This window comes from Heptranchias perlo, chromosome 3 (assembly GCF_035084215.1).
Source record: "Heptranchias perlo isolate sHepPer1 chromosome 3, sHepPer1.hap1, whole genome shotgun sequence".
Lineage (NCBI taxonomy): Eukaryota > Metazoa > Chordata > Chondrichthyes > Hexanchiformes > Hexanchidae > Heptranchias > Heptranchias perlo.
Window position 1 is genome coordinate 84,358,550 of NC_090327.1, and position 26,459 is coordinate 84,385,008.

At 42.0% G+C, this 26,459-nt stretch overlaps 1 long non-coding RNA gene across 1 annotated transcript in view; it reads right to left on the reverse strand.

The window, feature by feature from the left end:
- LOC137306721 (uncharacterized) overlaps nt 1-26,459 on the reverse strand; it is a 29,700-nt gene that overhangs the window by 538 nt on the left and 2,703 nt on the right. Inside the window, exon 3 of the long non-coding RNA XR_010958923.1 lies at nt 23-175. This is a non-coding gene — a long non-coding RNA (uncharacterized lncRNA). The remainder of the gene's footprint in view (nt 1-22; nt 176-26,459) is intronic.

Consider the following 26,459-nt stretch of genomic DNA (forward strand, 5'->3'; position numbering starts at 1 on the left):
GTCTTGTTTTGTAAATACCTACTTTTTTGTTAAAAATCTGAGTATTGCATTGTACAAGCTGTTTCATATCTTATTGCGTCCTGCAACAGGCTCTTTATGTTGTCTCCTTCCACTGATTTGACTTTGCTAGATCTGCTCTTTGGAAGTTCTGTACTCATCAGTATATAGAGAGAACCTGAGGATATTCAAGGTCAGATAGTCAATGGTGCTAGTGACTTCTGCATATATGTCAACCCAGAACTGCCATGTTCTGTATTCCACAACACACACTGGCCTTGACCCTTCACTCTCAAGCAACATGGTCTGTCTTTTTCTGCGTTCAAATCCCGCTGATTTGTGAGCAGGGCGTTTTACTGGTCTTTTTGAGGGGGGTGGGGGGGTGGTGGGGATTGTGCCAAGTAAGGTCACTAAGAGCACCCAAGACTCTACAAATTAGTTCCAGCTGTTAAAGTTATTACCTAGAAGGTTGCTGCCTGCTTATTCTAATCTTCATTAGTGGTATTTTCATGTATGTCATTGTGAGCAAGCTGTGATAATAAAGAATGGAGTTCTGTGAACTGTAAAATGTTCAGTCTGTTCATTGCTTTATTCTCCTCTAAATGCTGACTTTGTCTTCATAACACAGTGACAGACTTTTGATCATTTTAAAGGAATCTATTGTGTTCGAAGTGCGTCAGCAAGAGCTTCCCTGATGGCTCAGCTGGTAGATGATCCAGTGCCAGAACATTAGGGACAGTAGTAGGCCATTCAGCCCCTTGTGTTTGCTCCATTGTTTAATCAGATCATGGCTGATCTGTACCTCAACTCTGTTTATCTGCCTTTGCTTCACATCGCTTGATACCCTGACCTTACAAAAATCCATCGATTTCAGTCTTGAAAATTTCAATTGACCCAGCATTAACAGCCGTTTGGGAGGAGAGAATTCCACATTTCCACTACCCTTTGTATCAAAAAGTGCTTCTGGGTTTCACTCCTAAATGGCCTAGCTCTAATTTTAAGATTCTGCCCTCTTGTTCTGGATTCCCCCACCAAAGGAAATAGTTTCTTTGTAGCTACCTTATCAAATCTCTTTAACAGCTCATTAAACAGACGGACCAGGAAGATCCTAGCTTCAATCCCTGGTCTATGCTAAATCAGATGACCTCAGCTGGAGACATGGCACAGGTACTACAACTGAATTCTCTGTCACCAAACTCAGGAAAAGGAAAAGTCAGTCAGTGTTCCCGCTCTCAATTGCTATTCAGGGAACCCTGATAGAAAATGTATGTTGGATGAGGCAGGAACAGGCTTAGATGTGACGCCTCCCCATTTCGAATAGCTCACGGACACACTGACAAAGCTCGGCTGTAAAGAATGGCTGCTTGGAGAAGGCACTAAAGAGTTACCATACCAACAGGAGCTGTGGCTTCTAGATAGGAGGGGACAAGACTGGATGTGCAGTATGGCAACACAATGGGGGTAATTTTGACTTTGTGCGGAAGTATAAAATGGGTGATAGCGAGTTGGCAGCCTGTTTTACATCTTCCCGACTATTATCTCTATTGAAGTCAACGGAAATAAAAATCGGGAGATGTGCCAATTCACTATCACCCGTTTTACACTATCGCACAAAATCAAAATTACCCCCAATATTTCTACTTTAGTCTCAACAACAGAGAAGTGAAAACAGAAAATGCTGGAAATACACAGCATGTCCATCAGCCTCTGTAAAAAGAAAAGACGGTTAACATCTCAGCTATGACCTTCTTCAGAAATCCAGTTTTAATGAAGGTGTGCACCTGAAACTAAACTAGCATCAGCTGCTCCGGGTATGGAGGAAAATAATCCACCATGGTTGCCAATGAATATTGCAGCAGGTGAGAAACAGTTCAGATAGGGTCTGTGTTTGAATAGCCTGTCACTCAAACATCAGCTCACGCATGAACAATGGCTCCTTGGGCAAAGTGCAAAGGACAGCCAACATTTGCGGAATAGTACACCAGCAAAAGTCAACTCCTCCAGAGTTGGAAAGGACAAAAGAAGGGGAAAAAAAATGAAAGAAAATTGTTTTTTAATTACTACAGTAACCACCAAAACACAATTTTACATAAAAATGCTTGCTGAGGGTCCTTTTTATTCCTTCTATTCTCTGACTTTTTTAAACTGACTTTATTGTTACTCTTTTTGAACCACTCATTTCCATCTATTGAAACCCCATTAATCTATCTATCTTCGATCTATAATATAAAATTGATACATCTACATGCACTACCTGTCAAATTTCAGGTATGATACTTTGATGTTATACGTTGGTGCTTGGCTCAAAGTAAAACAGCCACAAATCAGAAGCGAGGAGGTAGGGGATGGATAAATCAAAAGCAAGTAAAAATTCTGTAAGCTTTTCAAGTAGATGTTTCAGAAAGATAAGGCTACTTATGAACTTCTACACTGTTTATAATTTTGTTTTTTTATTCGTTCACATGACGTGGGCGTCGCTGGCACGGCCGGCATTTATTGCCCATCTCTAATTGCCCTCGAAAAGGTGGCGGTGAGCCGTCTTCTTGAACCACTGCAGTCCGTGTGGTGAAGGTTCTCCCACAGTGCTATTAGGAAGGGAGTTCCAGGATTTTGACCCAGCGATGATGATGGAACGGCGATATATTTCCAAGTTGGGATGGTGTGTGACTTGGAGGGGAACGTGCAGGTGGTGGTGTTCCCATGTGCCTGCTGCCCTTGTCCTTCTAGGTGGTAGAGGTCGCGGGTTTGGGAGGTGCTGTCAAAGAAGCCTTGGCGAAATGCTGCAGTGCATCCTGTGGATGGTACACATTGTAGCCACACTGCGCTGGTGGTGAAGGGAGTGAATGTTTAGGGTGGTGGATGGGGTGCCAATTAAGCGGGCTGTTTTGTCCTGGATGGTGTCGAGCTTCCTGAGTGTTGTTGGAGCTGCACTCATCCAGGCAAGTGGAGACTATTCCATCACACTCCTGACTTGTGCCTTATAGGTGGTGGAAAGGCTTTGGGGAGTCAGGAGGTGAGTCACTCGCCACAGAATACCCAGCCTCTGACCTGCTCTTGTAGCCACAGTATTTATGTGGCTGGTCCAGTTAAGTTTCTGGTCAATGGTGACTCCCAGGATGTTGATGGTGGGGGATTCAACCATGGTAATGCTATTGACTGTCAAGGAGAGGTGGTTGGACTCTGTCTTTTGGAGATGGTCATTGCCTGGCATTTGTCTGGCATGAATGTTACTTGCCACTTATCAGCCTAAGCCTGGATGTTGTCCAGGTCTTGCTGCATGCGGGCACGGACTGCTTCATTATCTGAGGGTTTGCGAATGGAACTGAACACTGTGCAATCATCAGCAAACATCCCCATTTCTGACCAATTTCAGATCAAAAACATTTTAATGCCTTTTTTGAGCAAACATTTTTCAAATGAAACTATTATCAACCCCACCACAGTGCTGACAAATGCCAGGACCCCACCTCAGTTCAGCCTAACCCCCTGGACCACTCCTCTCTTAGTCCTACCACATCCCAGGACCTTCCAAGTGCCCCATGATCCATAGCTAACTCCAGCCAGGTACATGTGCCTACCATCTTGCTATGCACCTGTGTTTTAAAAAATGATGAGGTAAATGAATATGTAATGGAACATAAAATAATAATAATAATCAAGGACACTGATTTATAGTTTTCATGGAAAAATGGACAGATTCACAGAATTTGATCCTGAAAATATCAGTGAAAATCCCAGATTACCATCCAAAAAAACCCATTTTGACTTAGTCAGCCAGTGCAAATTAATGGGCCTAATAATAATGCATGTTACATGGCATAACACCCCTATTGTTATAACACAGCATCACCTCCAACTCACTGTAACATCAAAAAGAAAAAGTACTCATTTACAAAGCTCCTCTCAACCTCAGAATGTCCCAAAGTGCTTTACAGCCAATGAAGTACTTCTGAAGTGAAGTCACTGTTTTGATGTGGAAAACGCAGCAGCCAATTTGTGCACAGCAAGGTCCCACAAACAGCAATGAAATAAATGAACAGATTAACTATTTTAAGTGTTGGCTGAGGGATAAATTTTGGCCAGAGCACCGGAAAATCTCCCCTGCTCTTCATCGAATATGCAGTGGAATCCTTTACATCCATCTAAGAGGGCAGACGGGGCCTCGGTTTAACTCCTCATCTGAAAGGTGGCACCTCAGACAGTACAGCACTCCCTCAGTACTGCACTGAAGAGTCAGCATAGATTATGTGCTCAAGTCTCTGCGGTGGGGCTTTGAACCCACAACCCTCTGACTCAGAGGAGAGATTGCTACCACTGAGCCACAGCTGATAAAGGGAGGTCTGTTAGTAATACTCTAAAAACGGTGCCCCCACTCCCCAAATTCTTAGTGCAAGTGCCATGGAGCAGATTCTCCATTTGCACAAGCCCAAAGCCGACACCCTATTCCAAATCCCAGGAACAGGGTCAGTCGTATAACCATGATGGGCACATCATGCTGCAAGCTTCACTATGCCTGCCAGAAGGAAGAGCGACCCACAGCCGCTATGTTTGAGATACCCCCAAGGCCTTGTGGACCGAACAACAAAAATTGGAAGAAAAACCCTTAATTGCCAATTAACCCATTGTGCCTTGGGGATTCATTACCTCACTCTAGTAAAAGTTTGAGGCCTTTACAGGCCCATAACACAACCTACCATAGCTCGCCATAGCTCCCAATAGGCATAGGTTCGGTTGGGTTTATCAGGAGATGTACTGGTGGAATTTTACTGGGAAGCCTGGAAACTGCCCTAAACATACCCCTTTGATGTAAGAAAGGAGGAGGTGTGACAATATTGGTGGAGGAGGGAATACATGCTGTAGTGAAGGCTGATGTACACAAAAAAGAGGTTCAGAGTCAATATGATTAGAGATCAAAGATAAAAAAGAAATTGTTACATTAATGAGGTTGTACCACAGGCCCCCTCATTGTGGCAGGGAAACGGAAGAGGAAATCTGTAGATAGGTGAGAGAAGTGAGTAGGAATAACAAAATTATTATAGATTTTAATTATTCACTTATTGATTGGGACAGGGAGGGAATAAATGGAAAAAAGGAAATAGAATTCCTAAAATGTGTGCAGGACTCCTTCCTCAAACAGTATGTTCTAATGCCTAAAAGAGGTCCATTTATGAGTTACGAAATAAATCAGGCAGATGTGTTAAATGTGGACTAGCACCTCGGGAGCAGTGACCATAATATGATACGGTTTAAGATCCAAATAGAATGGGAAAAAATTAGTACAAAATAAAGGCACCAAATTGGAAGAGGGCAGATTTTAGAAAGTTGAGGAGTGAGCTTGCTGAGGTGAGGTGGAAAAAGAAATTGGAACATAGGACTATAGATAGCCAATGGGATGTTTTTAAAAAGGAGGTCGCAAAGGTGCAGAATAAATATATACCATTAAAAATAATACTACTTTAAGTTTCAGAATGCCTTGGATAACTAGAGAGGTTAGAAACAATTAAAATTGAAAAAGAGGGTATATATAGGTATGATAAAAATGATTTAGAAAATACAAGAAATTTTTGGAATCTTTAATTAAAATGAAATTACTAATAATCTAGAAAAAAGAAAATAATTAGAAGCGGCCAACACGGATTTCAGAAAGGAAGATCATGCTTGACAAACCTGTTTTTTTGAGGAGGTGACAGATATGGTGGATGGGGAAATGCAGTGGATGTGGAATACATGGACTTTCAGATAGATTCTGACAAGGTGCCATCAGGAGGCGAAGGGGTATGGAATTCGTGGAAAGGTGACAAATTGGATTAAAAACTGGTTGGAAGGGAGGAAACAGAGAGTACGTTAAGGATATTTTCTCAGAGTGGTTAGACACGGATAGTGATGTCCAACAGGGCTCAGTTCTGGGACTGCTTCTGTTCATTGCGTACTTCAATATACAATGGCACCATTCCTTTGGATATATGAATGATGTCCAAATTTGCAGACAATTCTAAAATAGGAGGCATAGTCAATGATTCTGAGGACCAAAGGACGTGGATGGTGTTGTGGGCAAAAAAGTGGTAGATTGAATTCAATGTCAGTAAGTTTAAGGTGGTACATCTTGGTTAAAAAAAGTTATAATTATACTTTGAATGAGGGAACGTTGTGATTTGGATGAGGAGAAGGATTTGGGGGATCAGGTTCACAAGACATTAAAAGCAACATCTCAAATGGATAAGACCATAAAAAAGCTAATAGAATACTGGATTTCATGGCAAGAGGCATAGAATATAAAAGTCGAGATGTAGTGTTAAATCTATATAAAATAGTAAGACCACAGTTGGAGTACTGTGTGCCGCTTTGGGCTCCGAACTATAGCAACGGCTTTGAGGCAGATTCACTGCAATGCTGCCTGGTACGAGGAAATATAAATAAGACTTGAAAAATTGAGGCTGTTTTCGTTAGAACAGAGGAGATTACAGGGTGATTTGATTGATGCGTTTAATATTATGAAGGGATAGAACACGGTAAATAGAAAGCGACCGTTTCCAGTGGTAGAGAAGTCTCGAACGAGAGGATATAAAATTAAATGTATGAGATTTAGGACAGAGAGTAGGAGAAACATTTTCACACAAAATGGGTTGTGAAACTGTGGACTGCACTCCAAAATTAATGATTGAAGCAAAGACCTCGTAAATATTTAAAAATAGGTTAGATAGGTAGTTGAAGGAAAGAGGAATAAAGGGACCAGGGCACAGGACTACTGCTCATGTGAAGGATTGGTTGGGCAGAACAGTATATTTGTGTGTAGTAATTTCTATGTAACTCCATGTTAGATTGAATTTGTGTCTCCTGGTTCTAGAGTTTGTGGCAATCTCCAACATATTATCAGGGTTTGATTTACTGAGATTGATAGATTTTTTATTAGGTATTCAATTATTAAGTCATGGAAATCAGTGGCCCTAATAATACTTTGCGCGTAACATGGTATAATACCCATGTTGTTATGAAGCAGCGTATCCCACCAACTCATCGTAAACAACGTCACAAGAGATCCACTAGTGTTTTTAAAGTTTTAAACATTCCATTTACTTTCGGCTTTCCTTCTGTCACCATCCATTGTCAAGCTGGTTTTCGAGCCAATCAAAAACTCAGTTTCTGAAGAATCATTTGGTTGCACTGTGGATGTAGCCAGGTTGATATTTCATGTGAAGATCGTGCTTGAACCAGGTCATGCTTCTGCTGACAAGTAGAGATCAGGAGCAAGAACATTGGATGATTTTTACCTCCCTAACCCTGGGGCATTAAGGCCAATTGTAGAATTGTAGGCCCCACCACCACCCCCCCCAACCACCCCCACCCACCCCGACCCCCCACCCCCACCAACCACCCCCACCCCCCCCAACCACCCCCACCCCCCCCCCCCCCCCCCCCACCACCCCCATACCACTGCTGCCCTGGTTGAAATCAGCTAACTCAGCACAGAACAGAAATCAAATCCAGGACTTTCCTGGTCCATATGACTCAGGTAGTTAAACCAACTGAGCCATTAGGGAATACCTATTAGCCATCTTCGTAACCAACCCTTGGAATACTTCCTATTGAGGGCAGACGTTGTAAGGATAGCTAAAGTGTTCAGTGTGACATTCACTTTCCCACCACCCTAGCAAGTGTATAAATTGCCTGGGGAAAAGAATGGAAAGTATAACTTAAATATTTGTAGCGCCAGGAAAGTTTAACAGATAGAGCTCTAGGGTTATAAGACATACGCTGGTGAATCAGTTCCTGTGCCTCTTATCCGTCTGTAACAGTCCATTTAAGTGTAGTCCCCGTTAGTAAAGATCAACTAATTAAACACTGAGACTTCAAGATTTCAGATATAAAAAATGGAAGTCCAAAGCAATTCTTACAGATTGGCATTTTTCCAATACACGTACACATGCAGTGAGTGTGTTAATATACCCCTCTAATTTACTGTGGAAATTTGTCTATAATACTGAAGTACGTTTTAAATGATTTAAAGATATACCTAAATTCAGTGTTGGGTGCCCAAACTTTTTTCCCCTACATCAAATGAGGATAGTGGCAGTTTTGCTTCTCATCCAAAAATAATACAGGACATGAATTGAATTTCCCATTTTCCTCAGAGTAGTCTATTAATAGAGTGTTGCCTGTGTTCAAGACTTTGTTCTCATTGTGCTGTGCTGTGCTACAGTCAGCATTCTAACTTGGGCACAGGATTTTTTTCACAGTTTTTCAGCAAGTTCTCCAAATGCTTGCAGGCCAAGATAAAGCTTTTATGACTCTGTCACCGAGCCAGCTTGTCTCATAAAATCCATCGCTGAATGTTTGTCTCACCACCCTTGAACAACATTAGAAAATTTTCAAAGCATTTCAGCTCTGAAAAAGATTTCTAGCCACATGTCGACACTTCCTTTGCCCAGTACAAACCATATCACAACTTAGAGCAGCTTGCTAATCTCATTTCCAGTGAATATTCCGTCTATTGAAGTGAGGGCTCTCAGTGTTAGAGAATGAAAGTATCAGCATTCAGCGCTGCCAATCGCAGGTGCAGCATTGGTTAGATATGCAACAAGACTCCCTAATCTCTACCCTGAAATTGGTGTAAATTCACCCTAATAAAAGAGGCCCTGCCTACTGTACCAGTTTGACATTTCCAATCCCTATACCAATCATCCAGCCACAGAGAAAATGTAAGACCAACCCACTCGTGCACCTTTTAATTGGCCAAGTTGGAACGGCTGTGTTAAGAGAAATAAGATAAAAGGAGAAAATGTAACTAAATTTGGGATTTTTAAAAAATGAAAGCTTCTCAATACAGTTGTTCAAAAGCCTTGATTACATCTTCAGTTTTCTGCTAACGGCTCTTATTCCATTTTAAGGGAAGGTTCCTACTGGCCAGGAATTCAAGAGTTAGCACTGCTGAGCTATACAGACCAGCTGAGTGATCAGGTTGTCTGTCAACAGAAAAACAGTGGCCTGCAGTGTCTAGTGCTACTATTGGTGGCTGTTTACATTAGCAGCACCGTATGACATGAGATGTATATGAGTGTTTTGAGACATGATATATAATAAGTGTAGCATTCTTGGGAGCAGGTGACTTTGGACCTAGGGTTCCCAAAGCTTTCCACCACTGGGGATTTGTTTGCCTCATATCTGGGTCTGTTGTAGACTAATTGATAAAGATTGATTGCTATGATTAGTCACCAACTCCATTATCATTGTATCATGCCACTACCAGGATTTTTTTTTATTCGTTCATGGGATGTGGGCGTCGCTGGCGAGGCCGGCATTTATTGCCCATCCCTAATTGCCCTGGAGAAGGTGGTGGTGAGCCGCCTTCTTGAACCGATGGTAGAAGGTGAACTAGATGGACCTTGGTCTTTTTTGTTCTAACAATTCCTATGTACCTATTGAGGTGGTTATGACAAAAATAAAATAGTATTGTCTTCTTTTGGTGTTTTAATGCAGACACAATAATTAAAGTGCTGGAAATTTCTGGGGGAAGTGATGGGTACAAATCAGGCAGATAGTTCACTGGGAGGGACAGAATTTGGAGTCAAAACTGGATTCATCAGGTTTCCATCCCATTTGGGCTCCATCAAAATTCTCAATTGGGGGGGGGGGGTGGTGGAGCATGTTTTCTGCCCCACACCCAATGTCCGGAGCCAGCTATGGGCGCATGTTTAATAGCAGGCAAAGGTCACATACTAGGCCTTAAGTAGGCTCTAAAATTGCCAGTAAGTCCTGCCCCTTTGCTCCCAAGGACTAATCAAAAATTTTAGTGCAATTTTTCTTTGGGCTTTCCCAAGCCTTAGGGCCCATCTCCCGTTGGAGGGAATGAGTGCTAGGACTCATTGACGGCCAGAGGTCTCGGCCTGCAACATTTCCTGCAACACAGCAGGATTCCAGGAATTTTAACGCAAATAGTTTAAACAGCCAGTTGTTATTGTTTCCATGGTAACAGGATTAAGCGAAGAAGCAACACACACAGCTTATAAATACATACAGACTTCGTGATTAGATGATAGCCAGTTATTTTTGAATGTGGCTGGCAGTTATGGAAATCTAACAAACTTCGGCAATTGTTCAAGGGCTATAAAAAGAGTGAACAGAGAAGGGTCATATTGAGTGGGCCTGAATCAGACAGATTGAAATCTTCACAGAAAGACAAGGTTGACTAGTTAGTTCCCACAGCTAGTAAAGAACATAAGGGGGAAAGAAAGATTGCATATATGTAAAAGTGATTTATAAAAGAACAGTTTAGTGTATAGATCATGATACATATATAATATTGTTACATATTTGCTTATTTAATAAACTTGTTTAATAGTTTGAAACTAGAACAAGGTTTGATGTGATGCTCTATCACTTATCTAGGATTGGACAGATCTTATGGAAGCATAGGATAATTCCAGGAGCGTAAAAATAATTAATAGGTATAGTTATCCCAGGCACGTTACCAAATGCTTACCTAGATAATAAGGTAAAGAAAGAAGAAAGAGTGAGCTTGCATTTCAGGATCTCGGAATGCACCAAAATACAGCCAGTGAAGTACTTTTTGAAATGTAGTCACTGTTGTAATGTAGGAATCAAAGCAGCCAATTTGCGCACAGCAAGCTCCCACAAACAGCAATGAGCTAAATAACCAGATAATGGGCCAAATCTTGCTGGATAAATAACGGCGTGTTAAAGAGGCACACCGTTATTAATGTGCAAATCACCCAGCAAGTTCGGGGAATGAAGCGATATGCCGTGAGTTGTGAATCTCTAGAACTTGCTGGTTGATATACGCCGCACCGCGGTTTGCTTCGCACAAACAGCATCTCGCCCTTAGCCGCCCCATTATTTTTAAGAACTTGCAGGATTTGCACATTAATTATCCATTAAACTCGCCACAGATAGTTAGGACTGGTAATTAAGAGTGTAAGTACCTTTTTAAAGGCATGATAATTGTTAATTCAATTCCAATCAACTTCTCTGACCCAGAAAGGAAACAATTTAAACTGTTCGATCTCATTCCTGCATGTAGTAAATTGTTGTTAGAGATTTTTTAAAATTTTAATTTTACATTTAAATTTTTTTTTCTTAGTTTTCCTTTCTGTCTATTTTCTCTCTCTCTCTCTCTTAATCCAATCTTTCTTTCCCTCTCTTTATTTCTCTTTCTATACCTGATTTGACTCTAATTCATCCTCCTTCTTTGTCAATCCTGTTTCTTTCTCAATCCTTAAATCTCATTGGTTAAGGAGATAGACTGTTGCTTCCACCATCCACGATGCCCTCACCGTTATCAGCTCGCACTTTCAGCAAGTTACAGCGTAAAAATATTTTGAGCTGAAGGGTGTAGGAAAAAGTCTATCGGCGCATGCTGCGAGATGCCCTGCTCCAGCAATATTTGGCCCAATCTGTTTTTCGTGATATTGGTTGAAGGATAAATATTGGCCAGGACACCGGGGAGAACTCCCCTACTCCTCTTCGAAATAGTGCCATGGGATCTTTTAAGTCCACCTGAGAGGGCAGATGCGACCTGAGTTTAACGTCTCATCCGAAAAGACAAAGGCACAGGGAGTTGGGCCTAGCCTAGAAGATGATCTAAGATGCAAGAGCTGAAAAGTCAAGAGTAAAGAAAGCAGAAAAGACCCAAAAATGTAACAGGGGTACTTCATGCCACCTGACACCAGCACTGCCTCATTTATATTAACCCACCGGGCCACCATTGGGGCTGCCACCTGCAACAGCAGCAGTGTGATATAAATGAGCACGAGTGTATTAGTGTCTCAGTACACACACAGAAATTAGTCCTTTCTCAGGCACTCAGTATTGGAATTATTTGTATTGATTAGTCTCCTAAATGTACAAATGGTTCTAGGATGAATTTCTCACTATTAACTCTGCAGCTTTAACAGAACAGAGCACAGTAATACATTTACTATGACCCATGAGATTGTTTGTTGATTAAGAAAGAAACAGGATTGACGAAGAAGGAGGATGAATTAGGGTCAAATCAGGTATAGAAAGAGAAATAAAGAGAGGGAAAGAAAGATTGGATTAAGAGAGAGAAAATAGACAGAAAGGAAATCTAAGAAAAAAAATTAGTTTAATAGAAATTAGCACATTAAAGGAAAAGAATTCCTTGCGCAGTAGCTGATTGTACGTTTGCATACTTCTGTTAAATCTTTCCTTAGGACTGTACCTAATCATTACATAATGGTTTGATATAGATGGAAGGAGTTTTATTCTCTTTTTTTCCTTATTTTCTCACATTTTTGTTTTTGTGGATGTCTCTTACGTCTTTTCACTACCCCCCCCCCAGCCTATTTGCATATTCTTTTGTTCTTTTTATATACGGACATACAAAAATAAAGGATAGGAAACGATCAGTTCTTCCATCAAGCCTGCCGTTTACTGTCATGGTGCATCCATCGCCCTCTCCCCACCCACACAGCTATGAGTATCCTGGGTGAGGCAAAAAACCTGATGAAAAAACCTTAAGCCGAATTATTTTTAAAAATCTGAAGGCAATTAAACAAGTCACCCTAAACATTCACTCCCTTCACCACCGGTGCACAGTGGCTGCAGTGTGTACCATCCACAGGAGAACAGTCACCACACGGACTGCAGCGGTTCAAGAAGGCGGCTCGTCACAACCTTCTCAAGGGCAATTAGGGATGGGCAATAAATGCTGGCCTCGCCAGCGACACCCACATCCCATGAACAAATTTTTTTTTAAAGTCCCCAGAGACCACAATGATTGACCCCAATACCCACTTACCCTCTATATGAAATTATATCAGTCACACTCAGGAACACATCCAGCTCCTTTTTGAAAACTTGCAACGAATCTGCACTTACTGCACATGCCAGCAACTTGTTCCACTGATGATGGATTTGTGAAAGGTAGGTCGTGCCTGACAAACCTGACTGAATTTTTTGAAGAGGTGACTAAAGTAGTGGACAGGGGAATGTCAATGGATGTTATTTATATGGACTTCCAGAAGGCATTTGATAAAGTCCCACATAAGAGTCTGTTAGCTAAGATAAAAGCCCATGGAATCGAGGGAAAAGTACGGACTTGGTTAGGAAGTTGGCTGAGCGAAAGGCGACAGAGAGTAGGGATAATGGGTGGTACTCACATTGGCAGGATGTGACTAGTGGAGTCCCGCAGGGATCTGTCTTGGGGCCTCAATTATTCACAATATTTATTAATGATTTAGATGAAGGCATAGAAAGTCTCATATCTAAGTTTGCCGATGACACAAAGATTGGTGGCATTGTAAGCAGTGTAGATGAAATCATAAAATTACAAAGCGATATTGATAGATTAGGTGAATGGGCAAAACTGTGGCAAATGGAATTCAATGTAGACAAATGTGAGGTCATTCATTTGGATCAAAAAATGATAGAACAGGGTACTTTCTAAATGGTAAGAAGTTAAAAACAGTGGATGTCCAAAAGGACTTCGGGGTTCAGGTACATAGATCATTAAAGTGTCATGAACAGGTGCAGAAAATAATCAATGAGGCTAGTGGAATGTTGGCCTTTACATCTAGAGGACTAGAGTACAAGGGGGCAGAAATTATGCTGCAGCTATACAAAACCCTGGTTAGACCGCACCTGGAGTACTGTGAACAGTTCTGGGCACCGCACCTTCGGAAGGACATATTGGCCTTGGAGGGAGTGCAGCGTAGGTTTGCTAGAATGATACCCGGACTTCAAGGGTTAAGTTACGAGGAGAGATTACACAAATTGGGGTTGTATTCTCTAGAGTTTAGAAGGTTAAGGGGTGATCGCATCGAAGTTTATAAGATATTAAGGGGAACAGATAGGGTGGATAGAGAGAAACTATTTCCGCTGGTTGGGGATTCTAGGAGTAGGGGGCACAGTCTAAAAATTAGAGCCAGACCTTTCAGGAGTGAGATTAGAAAACATTTCTACACACAAAGGGTGGTAGAAGTTTGGAACTCTCTTCCGCAAACGGCAATTGATACTAGCTCAATTGCTAAATTTAAATCTGAGATAGATAGCTTTTTGGCAACCAAAGGTATTAAGGGATATGGGCCAAAGGCAGGTATATGGAGTTAGATCACAGATCAGCCATGATCTTATCAAATGGCGGAGCAGGCACGAGGGGCTGAATGGCCTACTCCTGTTCCTATGTTCCTATGATGATCTTTTTATATCATCTAACAGTTTATTATTAAGCAGTTTGCAGGTCATTTAACCTATTCGCTCCCTCTCTGCGATCGGTGGATCTGTTGCTTCTCCCTCCCTTCCCTCATTTACTCCTTTTTTCTCCCTTTTTTTTCAACCTTACTAAAATGCCTATTTATCTTGCAGTCTTCAGTTCTAGTGAAGGTTACACAACTGAAATACAATAACCTGTCTTTTCTGATCACAGATGGTGACTGACCTACTGTATATTATTGTCTGTTTTTATTTTACATGATTATATGCTCATTTCTGTTATGCACCTGTTTTTCTGTAATTGTAGATGCAGATTCTGAGTGCTGTTTTCCACTGTTGATAAATGGTAATGAGCATGGAAATTAATGTTAAAATGGACAAAATTAGGAGACAAGCGGAAACTGATAGTTTTTTTCTTTTTTCCGCACTACTCCCTGGGCCCAGTTGTACGCACACTGCTCACCAGTGGAAGCACAAGAGTGCAGAATAGGCCCTTCTGTTTCTGTCTCCTGAAAAATCATATGTTGCTTGTGAAGACCTTATTAATGATTTTTCAGATAAAGGCGCAATAATTTATCTGCCATGGGGAATTAATTAACCAGGTAGGAATTAGCTCACCCACAGAGCTTGGAGTTAATTCAACAACGAAATGGAAGGTTGTGGGTTCAAGGCCCACTCCAGAGACTTAACCACATATTCTAGGGCTGACACTTCAGTGCAGTATTGAGGGAGTACTATACTGTCGGAAGTGCCGTCTTTCACAGGAGACATTAAACTGAGACCTTGTCTGCCTACTCAGGTGGATGTAAAAGATCCATGCTGCTTTTTGAAGAAGAGCAGGGGAGTTCTCCCAGTGTCCTGGCTAACATTGATCCCTCAACCAAAAGCACTAGAACAGATTATCTGGTCATTTATCTCACTGTTGTTTGTGGGACCTTGCTGTGTGCAAATTGGCTGCTCTGTTTCCCTACATTACAATCCAGTCTACACTTCGAAAGTACGTCACTGGCTGTGAAGTGCTTTGGAACATCCTGCAATCACGAAAGTTGTGATATAAATGCAAGTTCTTTCTAACATGGATTTTGCTGCAATTGTTTGTTTATTTAACAGGTTCATTGTTGCAATTGTTGGGAGAGGGCTACCCAAGACTGCAGGATCCATCCTAGACAAAGCATCCATCCCACCAACTACCAGGGGGGCTTTCAAACAGCTTACGAGGCCACACTCACCAGTAGTTTAATCAACTAGGCATTGTCCCACCCATAGACAATTTAAACAGGTGAGCAGCAAATAGTTCAAATTCCCCATGGCCTGCTCAGCTGTCTTGGAGAGTGGAAAAGTTCAAGAACTTGGTTGCTTAACTAAAAGATTCAAAAAACTAAGAAGGCCAAAACTAACCAAGAAATTAGATTAACTTAAATAAAGGGGTAGAATTTCCACTGGGCTTCTCTTGATCTTCCACCAAAGTTACAGCCGGAGATCCATGGAACCCCGCCCCCACCCCAGCTTCCCTACCCCCCACCGCCCGGAAATTCCAGGTGATTATTTTTAATACAAATTACACAAGCTAAGGACCATAGTATCACAGTATGATACAGCACAGAAGGAGGTCATTCGGCCCATCGTGTCTGTGCCGGCACTTTGAAAGAACTGTCCAATTAGTCCCATTCCCCCGCTCTTTCCACATATCCCTATAATTTTTTTCCTTCAAGTATATATCCAATTGCCTTTTGAAAGTTACTATTGAATCTGATTCCACCACCCTTTCAGGCACTGCATTCCAGATCAGAACAACACTCATGTCGCTTCTACTTCTTTTGCCAATCACCTTAAATCTGTGTCCTCTGGTTACCGACCCTTAAGTCACTGGAAACAGTTTCTCCTTACTTACTCTATCAAAGCCGTTCATGATTTTGAAGACCTCTATCAAATCTCCCCTTAGCCTTGTCTGCTCTAAGGAGAAAAACCCCAGCTTCTCCAGTCTCTCTGCATAACTGGTACCATTCTAGTAAATCTCTTCTGCACCCTCTCTAAGGCCTTGACATCCTTCCTAAAGTGTGGTGCCCAGAATTGCATGCAATACTCCAGCTGGGGCCTAACCAGTATTTTATAAAGGTCTAACATAACTTCCTTGCTTTTGTACTCTATGTCTCTATTTATAAAGCCCAGGATCCCATATGCTTTTTTAACAGCTTTCTCAACTTATACTGCTACCTTCAAAGACTTGTGTATAAATAAGTATATACACAGGTCTCTCTGTTCTTGTACCTTCTTCAAAATTGTACTATTTAGTTTATATTGCCTCTTCTCATTTTTGCTAATGCATTAAATTTCATCTGCCATATTTCTGCCCATTTCACCAGTCTGTCTGTCCTCCTGAAGTCTGTTACTATCCTTCGCACTATTTACTACATTCCCGAGTTTTGTTTCATCTGCAAACTTTGAAATTATTCCCTGTATGCCCAAGTCCAGGTCATTAATATATATCAAAAAGAGCAATGGTCCTAATACCGACCCCTGTAACACCACTGTATACTTCCCTCCAGTCTGAAAAGCAACCATTCACCACTACTCTCTGCTTCTGTCCCTTAGTCAATTTTGTATCCACACTGCCACTGTCCCTTTAATCTCATGGGCTTTAATTTTGCTTACCAGTCTATTATGTGGTACTTTATCAAATGCCTTTTCAAAGTCCATATACACATCATCAACCGCACTACCCTCATCAATCCTCTCCGTTACTTCATCAAAGAACTCAATCAAATTAGTCAAACACAATTTGCCTTTAACAAATCCATGCTGACTTTCATTTATTAGCCCATACTTTTCCAAGTGCCAATTCATTTTGTCCTAGATTATTGTCACTAAAGGTTTCCCCACCACTGACATTAGGCTGACTGGCCTGTAATTGCCAGGTTTATTCCTCTCCCCTTTTTTGAACAGGGGTGTAACATTTGCAATCCTCCAGTCCTCTGGCACCGTCCCCATATCTAAGGAGGATTGGAAGATTGTGGCCAGAGCCTCTGCAATTTCCCCCCTTACTTCCTTCAGTAACCTAGGATGCATCCCATCTGGATCAGGTGACTTTTCAACTTTGAGTACTGCCAACCTTTTAAGTACCTCCTCTTTATCTATTTTCATCCTATCCAATATCACGACTACCTCCTCCTTTACTGCTACATTGGCAGCATCCTCTTCCCTAGTGAAGACCAATGCGAAGTATTCATTTAGTGCTTCAGCCATACCTTCTGCCCCCACAAGAAGATCTCGATTTTTGTTCCTAATTGGCCCCACCCTTCCTTTGACTATCCTTTTACTATTTATATGTTTATAAAAGACATTTGGGCTCCCTTTTATGTTAGCCACTAATCTATTCTCATATTCTTTTTACCCCTCTTATTCCCTTTTTTAGATCTCCTCTGTACTTTCTGTATTTAGCCTGATTCTCTACTGTATTATGAACCTTACACTTGTCACAGGATGCACCCAATGTTTAAGATCTTAATTGTAGCTTAAGCTTGACTACTTTCAAACACAGAGGTTAATTACACACATAACAGAAAATGTCTCTAGATCCGATAACTCAGCCTTTCAAGGTCAGGAAATGGCTGTCAGTGAATCAGACTGTGCAACTTCTCTGTTCTGCTTAATTTCCTTCAGTTTCCTGCAGTCTAGAGTGGGATTAACGCCTTTAACTGGATAAGTGACTGTTAAGCTACTTGAAAGGTATGAAGCGAACATCATTGCAGACAAGGCCTAAATGGCCAGCTTTCTTCCAGGAAGCCTAACAAAATCCTATAGAATGAACTCATCCAGTGGAAAACTGAACTATTAGCATTTCTACTTGATGCCATTAAAATAAAAAAAGGGCGAGATTCTTAAAAGAAGAAACTATCCCCAACAAGTTGCTTCCATAATATTCTGCAAAAGCACATTTTTGACAATATTTTATTTATTTTTTTGACAACCAGTTGTAGACTGTGAAGAGAAAATCTAAGCTAGGGCTCAATTTACTAGGATGTCACACTTCCATTATTTCCAAAATCTTAAACAGGAGAAGGGAGCGTGATGAAATGAGTCAAGTTTCTGCAGGAGTAGCAGGTACTGCAGGTGAATTTTCAATGAAACATACGCCCCACTTATATATAATAAAAAGATACATATTCGGTTTATAGTATTCAATCCATGCTTTGGTGACAGGTGTATTCGGTGCTAACTAGGGACAAACATTGTAAAGTAAAGAGTTTCTTTGCTAGTGCTATCACGAATAGAAAATGTACCCTCTCCTCCAAGAATGAAACACTAAACTATTTAAAGATGAGGAAAAGAGCCAAGGAGTGCCGGGTGCCATCTTCATCATAATGACATTAAGCAACACAAAAATGTTTTTGCAATGCAAGTTATGTCACCACACTTAATGTGCTCCAATGGCTTTCCATTCAACTTCCCTGGGTGAATGTAGTTGGATTTCCTCTGTGTGCTGAACATAATAATATCGTAAACTCGTTCATAGAGAGTGAGCTTACAATTTTGTTACAAATAGCATACATCCAAGTCACACACCATCCCAATTTAGACATACATCACCGTTCCTTCATCGTCGCTGGGTCAAAATCCTGGAACTCCCCACCTAACAGCACTGTGGGAGAACTGTCACCACACGGACTGCAACGGTTCAAAAAGAAAACACGGAAATCTTCCCCCTGTGACTCCTTAGGGCTTTCCCTCCCCAATCAGTTCTACACAGGCAGTTTCTGAAATGATGCACAGGGTAAGTTATCAAGAAGGGGGAAGAAAACAGCTATCATTTCCATATAAAACAACTGAAATACATTTTATTATACATTAAACAGATCGGGCTTGAAAACTCATGTGTCCCACCCCACCACGGGTCTTCCATCCACTAGTCCCAGGCAACCCTGACCCCATCCAAATTCCTGAGGTCAGGGACATTTACATAGTGTGGGCAGCATCCAGTCGTGGCACAACTAGGCCGCCTGCTGGGTGGGGGAAGAATCTCACCACAACAGGCAATCTCTAAGGCAGAGTGCCTACTTTATGCAGGCGTACATTATTTTGAAGGCAACAGTGGCAGCATTGACATGAATTCTGGTGGATGATGTAATCTTGCCAGTCTCAACCTCTTCTCCTGATGTCACGAATGAAGGGAGTGGATGCAAGAAGCACATGCCCCCATTGACCGAGGGAACCCTGGCATACATCAGAACTAGGCCCCACCAAAATAACAGCGTGTTTATTTTAAATGGGTTAGTGACCCCTCTTAAAACAGCAGACAGAATATCAAACAAATGCATTAAGTATTTATCCGCTAAAATCGCTTGTTACGATTTGTATTTTCTCCCAATACTTGTAACTTATGCTTACAGCCAAAAGCAGTTTTCATAAGCGTATCGAGCCTGCTTTGAATCGAGACCCACTGTGAGTGGGATAGCGTGCAATAAGACTTACAATTACCCCGTAACCACAGTATATTACACCAGAGACCAAGTGGGATGCCTGCCATGTTTTCCTGTCTGGTCTGAAAGGCAGTAAATACTACAACATCAGACCATCATGTTCAGGTTAAAACCAGAGTCCATAAATTATTTTAAAAGGAAATTAGATAGTGGCTTGAAAAGAGAAATATTAAAGGATACGGGGAGAGTGGGACTAGATTAGGTGGCTCATAAATACCAGCACAGACTTGATGGGCCAAATGATGGACTAAATTTTCTGTGCTGTAGCATTCTATGGTTTTCTAAGAGCAGCAAGATACTATAAACACAATAGAGAGCAGAAAACAAACTATTTCCAAACAAAAAAGGGACCATCTGAAATCCTTGTAGTTCTTTTCAACAACAACAATTATTTGCATTTATATAGCACCTTTAACATAGGAAAACATCCCAGGTGCTTCACAGAGGCGTAATCAGAAAATGGATGGCAATCCAAAGACTGAGCTATTGGGAGAGGTGACCAAAAGCTTAGTCAAAGAAGTGGGTTTTAAAGGAGGAGAGGAAAGTGGATAGGCGGAGGGGTTTGGGGAGTGAATTTGTGAGTGAGGGGCCTAGGTGGCTGGAGGCATGGCTGCCAATTGTAAGGTGATGGCAGAGGGCTGCACAAGAGGTCAGAGTCAGAGGAACGGAAAGTTTTTTTTTGGCGGGGGGGATTCTCAGCTGGAGGAGAGACGAGGCAATAGGTGTATTTAAAAAAAGGATGAGAATTTTAAATTTGAGACGTTGTGGGGCCAGAAGCCAATGTAGGTCGGCAAGGATAGGGGTGATGGGTGAGCAGGACTTGGTGTGGTATAGGATACGGACAGTAGATTTGGATCCGAAGTTTACAGAGGCTGGAGGATGGGAGGCTGGCCAGGAGAGCATTGGTCAGTCAAGTCTGGAGGTGACAATGGCATGAATGAGGAATTCTGCAGCAAATTCCCTGAGGTAGGAGCAGAGGCAGGTTTTTTATGGAGGTGGAAACAGTCTTTGTGATGAAGAGGATATGGAGTCGGAAGCTGACTCAAAGTTGAATAGAATACCGAAATTGCAAACAATCTGGTTCAGCCTCAAGCAATGACCAGAGAGGGTGATGGAATCACTGGCTTGGGTATGGAGTATGTGGCAGGGGCCAAAGACAATGGATTGGATGGTCAGCAGTTTAGTGGGAATGGGTCTAATTGAAGAGATGATCTCAGAGAGGGCATGAGGGGAGATCGGAGAGAATCTAGAGAAAGAGGCAGCTAGGGCAAGGGAGAGTCTCATGGGAGATTTGGCTTTGTAGGCAAAGGAAAGGGGGGGAAGCAGCAGAGGCAACGGAATAGATGTCTCTATCTCAGTGACGCATCAGGCCAAGAGTTCTTCGCATTTGGTAAGGGCGGAAATCAATTTTCCCCAATTTCCTTTCTTTATTCCCCTTAAGTTGGTCACTCACACTGCAGTACAGTGGCAGCAGTGGCTCCCATCCAATACCTCATGCAAGCAGCCACTCTTTATGCATGAGTACAGACTATTTGACAACTTAAGCCATCACAACCGATCTAACTGCTTTCTTGCCCTTATCCTACACACAGACACATACACCCTTCCATCCAGCACAAGTTACTGGGCAGTGATCAGGTGCCAGAACCTCTGCCATTTTCTCCCCTATGTAACCTGAAGACTGACACCTCAATCAAAATTAGCTAACTCAACAGGGATCAAACAAGACTTTCCTGATCTTTATGGCTCAGGAAAACACCAAGAAACACAATTACCACTGAGGCATCAGGCAACGGGAAAATTTGCTCTTCTCATTTTTAACTCAGGTTCTAACACTTAATTTGAGTAGCTCAAAACAGTTGTCAGGTTTGCAAAATAATGCTGAGAGTTGTTCACTGCACCATATAGTAAAGATTGAAGACAATACATTCAGGGGTGGACTAAACTTCCTGTCACTTAGTTAAACTGTTTACATGAACCAGACATTCACAGGTTCCCACACCCATGTCATTTCCCTTTAAATTGTATTTCCATTTTATATTTTCTGGTTAATTGTGTCGGAACATTTTTAACCTAGTTTCGAGGAAGGGATTCCCATACACTTATAAAGTTCCCATTGGCAGTTATTATTTCACTAATAACATAATAGAAGAAGTGGTAATAAACAGTAAGCAGGATCACACAGGCCATCTCCTAGTCCATCAATCCTCCCAACTCAGCATCCTTGTCTTTAGAATTCAAGCAGTGACGTTCACAACAACTTGTGTAAACAATTTATCCCCCACTTTCCTCCTTCTGCTCTCCTCCTGGGGTACAGCAGTCCTCTGCTACCTCACCCGAGTGGCCATTCTTCATGTATGTGTCTAGAAAGTGAGTGTCAGCAGCCTATTCAACCACAGAGGGTATCACAACCAAACCTGATCCTGTTTGGCCTGATGCCTACTCATGCGCTTTCCAACAGAGGTTATTGAACAGCAATCAGGAGTAGAAACCTTGACCAATTTTACTGTCTTCTAGTACTAAGGCCAAATGTGGCACTTGCATTGGTGCCCCAGCCAAGATTAGTTAACTTAACAGATCACAGATCAAACCTTGGAACCTTCCTAGTCAGAACGACTCAGTTGCATACTGGGGGATACACTTACCACTAAGGCATCAGGGCTGTTCTTTGTGTAAAGACATGGGTCCTAAAATTCCTAATGGCCAACAGCATAACTGGAGCAAAAGTCCAGTGGACAGTAACGGGCAGGGGCAGAAAATGGGGCGGGGCTAGGTAACATTGGGTTTCCGCCCCAAGTATCTGGCAATGCAGGTTTCCTGTGGGGGCAGGATCTGGTGGAACATCAATCAAAAATGAGACAATGCCAGCAGGATGGTGTCATCCGCCAGATTTCCTGCTGCTCCCACGTTCTGAGCACTGATCATACTGGACACAGGCAAGATAGAATCACAGAGTTATAGAAGGAGGCCATTCGGCCCACCATGTCCTTGCCGGCTGAAAAAGAGCTATCCAGCTTAATCCCACTTACCAGTACTTGGTCCGTAGCCCTGTAGGTTACAGCACTTCAAGTGCACATCCAAGTACTTTTTAAATGAGTTGAGGGTTTCTGCCTCTACTACCCTTTCAGGAAGTGAATTCCAGACCCCCTCTGGGTGAAAAAATTTCTCCTCAGCTTCCCTTTTTCGCCTTATCTTATCCAGTATACTCCTTGATATCCAGGGGGCTCTAGATTTGGCAGTCCCACCCTATTTCTTTGTGGGAACATGTTTACTCTGAACCCTTTGAATCTCCCCCTTTGAATGTCTCCCACTGCTCTGACACTGATTTACCTTCAAGTAGCTGTTTCCAGTTCACTTTTGCTAAATCACTTCTCAGCTTAGTAAAATTTGCCTTTCCCCAATTTAGAACTTTTACTGCTGTTCTATCTCTGTCCTTTTCCGTAACTTATCTGAACCGAACTGAAGGTACTGGATCCAGTACAAAGGAATGGCGGAAGTCAGGCGAACAGGGGTTTCTAAGCTGGTGTCATGGCCTGGAACACTCCAGAAGTTGGTTGTCCAAACACTTTAAATCAGCTCCCTTATAAAGGGGGCAATTTCAACATTCCCACTACTATTTAGCCGGTCCTTTTCTAGCTTCGCCTATATGCATCAATCCAATGTCACGTTTTGCACTGCCCCCTCTAGCTGGCGGCCAGCATGTGTCCACTTGACTTATTTAAATTACCTGACCTCACTCCAGTGGGCTCTGGATCTTTTCACAGTGACGCATCGGCAATTCCTGCCCCACCATAGTTACAGCAGCGGAGTGGGATCATGAATATTTAGGCTCAAACACTTCATCCAGCACGCTGTAAACTGTGAGCTGAAGATGACTGATTCCCTATTATAGTGGCTGCTCCAGTGAGCCATTAAAAGGAAATAGCCACCCTGCTCATCACTCTGCTCCCTCTTAGCCATTATTGACATTTTACTTTTTCTATTATTCGAAAACATATGTACTATTTGGTGTAATGGGCTGTATTGAGTGAAAAAAATCTAATTAAGGTGGAAGATATTCCCAATGTAAAATTGTAAGCCAGTTCTTTATAAACACAATGACAATTTTGTTACATCTATCCCACAGAGGATGTCTTTCCCCAAGTGACAAAAAATAACTCATACCAACTACAGTTAGGAATGCATTCATTGTAAATACTGTGCATTGTTAAATAATCCCATGGTTAAATCAAAATTATACCAAGTTTTTTGCCTTAGGCAGGACTCAAATTTCTACATTTAAGGGGTGATTCTGTGTTCCCACAGCCCCAGCGTGGAGTGCCGCTCTGCAGGAAGTGCATGGCGGAAAATCACTGCCACTGAGCCCAAGACTTTCTATCCATTTCTCAATGGACGGAAGGTGGGCTGTGTGCCTGGAATTTCCTGCCACATGCTCCCTGCAAGAGCTTCTGCCCTCTAGGAGTGCAGAATCAGCCTTTTAAAGAATAAACTTGCTTTTTAAGTCTGACGGTTGATATTCAGTTCAATGAATTATTTATAATGTAAAAATATACCATATTTACCTGTTACTCTCTAGTTAGCTTTTCCCAATTGTTTTACCAGCTGCTTGTATTATAACGGGCCAGGCAATGTTCTTGGCCTCCCAAATGTTAGTACAAGAAATCGTATTGCATCATAAAAGTACAAAGGCTTATTCATTTTATTCAATGCATACCAACAAAAGACCTTTCTCCTCATGTGAGGCAATGGAAGTTGGTGGTATGAGTGGTAAAGACCAACAGGTGGCTTTCTGCAATGTTTTTTTATTTTCTGGGTACTTCTGCTGCTTCCCGCCCTTGTGCCTAACAACCGCTTGCAGCAGGGCTCCTGGAAGTCTACGCATCACTTTTCTCGCTTCTGCAATTCCAAAGCTTCTCTCTTTTAGGAAGTTCTTAGTAGCAGCCCAGTATTTCCTTCCCCCACACCGACAGACTCCCACTGGAGACTGAAGAAGCCCTCGCTAATATGCAATTGACCCTGACCCAGGAAAATGGGAACGAGGTTATGTGAAGAGACTAAAGAAGCTGGGTTTGTTCGCCTTAGAGCAAAGATGGTTAAGGAGAGATTTAATAGAGGTGTTCAAAATTATAAATGGCTTTGATAGAGTGGATAGGGAGAAATTGTTTCCACTGGCAGGGGTGCCAGTAACCAGAGGACAGATTTAAGATAACTGGCAAAAGAACCAGGGGGTAGATAAGGAGACAATTTTTTATGCAGAGAGTTGTGGAATGCATTGCCTGAAAGGGTGGTGGAAGCAGATTCAATTGTAACTTTCAAAAGGGAATTGGACATATATTTGAAAAGTAAAAATTTGCAGGGATATGGGGAAAGAGCAGGGGAGCAGGACTAATTGGATAGCTCTGTCAAAGAGCTGGCACAGGCACGATGGGCCGAATTGCTTCCTTCTGTGCTGTATGATTCTATGATTCTATGAGGTCTTAGCAAGGTCTGCCCAGCCTGAGGAACTCTCACCTGACTAATTTGCAAAAGCAAATTCGACAATGAGAAAAATCTGCCCCACTGACCCATGCTGGGGTACAGCTCAATGGGTGCTGGTACCTCAGTTAAGTGAGTGTCAGAAGATGTTATGGGGCATCACATCTGAACCTGAACCCATGTCTACATATGGTCTTTATAACTCAGCGGGGGTCATTGGATAGTAGTCAGGAGCAGGAGCCCTACTGATATTTCTGTTCCTTAGTTCAGGGACTGATGAGACCCAGATCCCCAGGCTCTTCAGCCAAGGGCTACACAACATGACACTCCAGCAATTTCTTCCTCTTCTTGTGCCTTCAGCAGCTGCTTCCACTCATGTACTCTGTGCATCACCCAATGCTCTCCCCTCTGGCTCAATCGCAACTCACCCAGGATGAAGTTTCTAAGCTGGTGGTTGGGAGGGATACAGAGAGTATCAGTGTGTGGTGTAAATCGCTGGCAAGGCCAGATATACTGGGGACTGTGTTGTTCCTCAGGCTCATTATTATATTTTTCTGTTTTTATGCTAGATATTTTCGTATTTTCTCTGGGTTCAGCATCATTGACCACTCCTATAAGTGGAGCTCATGTCTCCTAAGAACCAGATTGTGCCTTTACCTGCCCAATACCTAGGTAAATGTAGTGAGAACCAAGGATCAAACAGAGAACTCCCTGTTATCCTCAAAATCAAAACAACAAAGTGCTTGCTCTCAACACAAAACCCTTGAAACATGGTTGCCTACTTCTTGTGTAGCTGCCACCACACGGCCTTATCACTCACCCATCATCGCTGCTAGTTTCAAACTGACATCTTTGTGCATTACAGACCAAAATATAGTTCCAAATTCTTTGAAGATATTCTAGAACAAAACACATTAACTCTGTATTTCTCATAACTACTTCTAGATGGTAAAATGTTGACAGGATTCAAATGGTGTTTGCCTGCTCAAGTATAGGAGCCAAACAAACACGTAGCGTAAACAGCCCCAGAACGCTTATAATTCAATGGAATGGTTTGATCCATTGATCAGTTCCAAACATTTTGTGATCTGTCAGACAGATTCATTGACAATGGCAACAATCAACCTCCACATTCAGGCCATATTTATTTATTGCAGCTTGATGGATCAGATAGAAGCATATCATGTTAACAGAGTGTACTGTGACTCCAAGAAAAAGGAATGAAATAACATATTACAGATAATATGTTATCAGGAGGAAAAGAAATTACAGTGGTGGGAAGTGTGAACTACAAGAATTTCCTGATGAGCAGAATTCGCATGG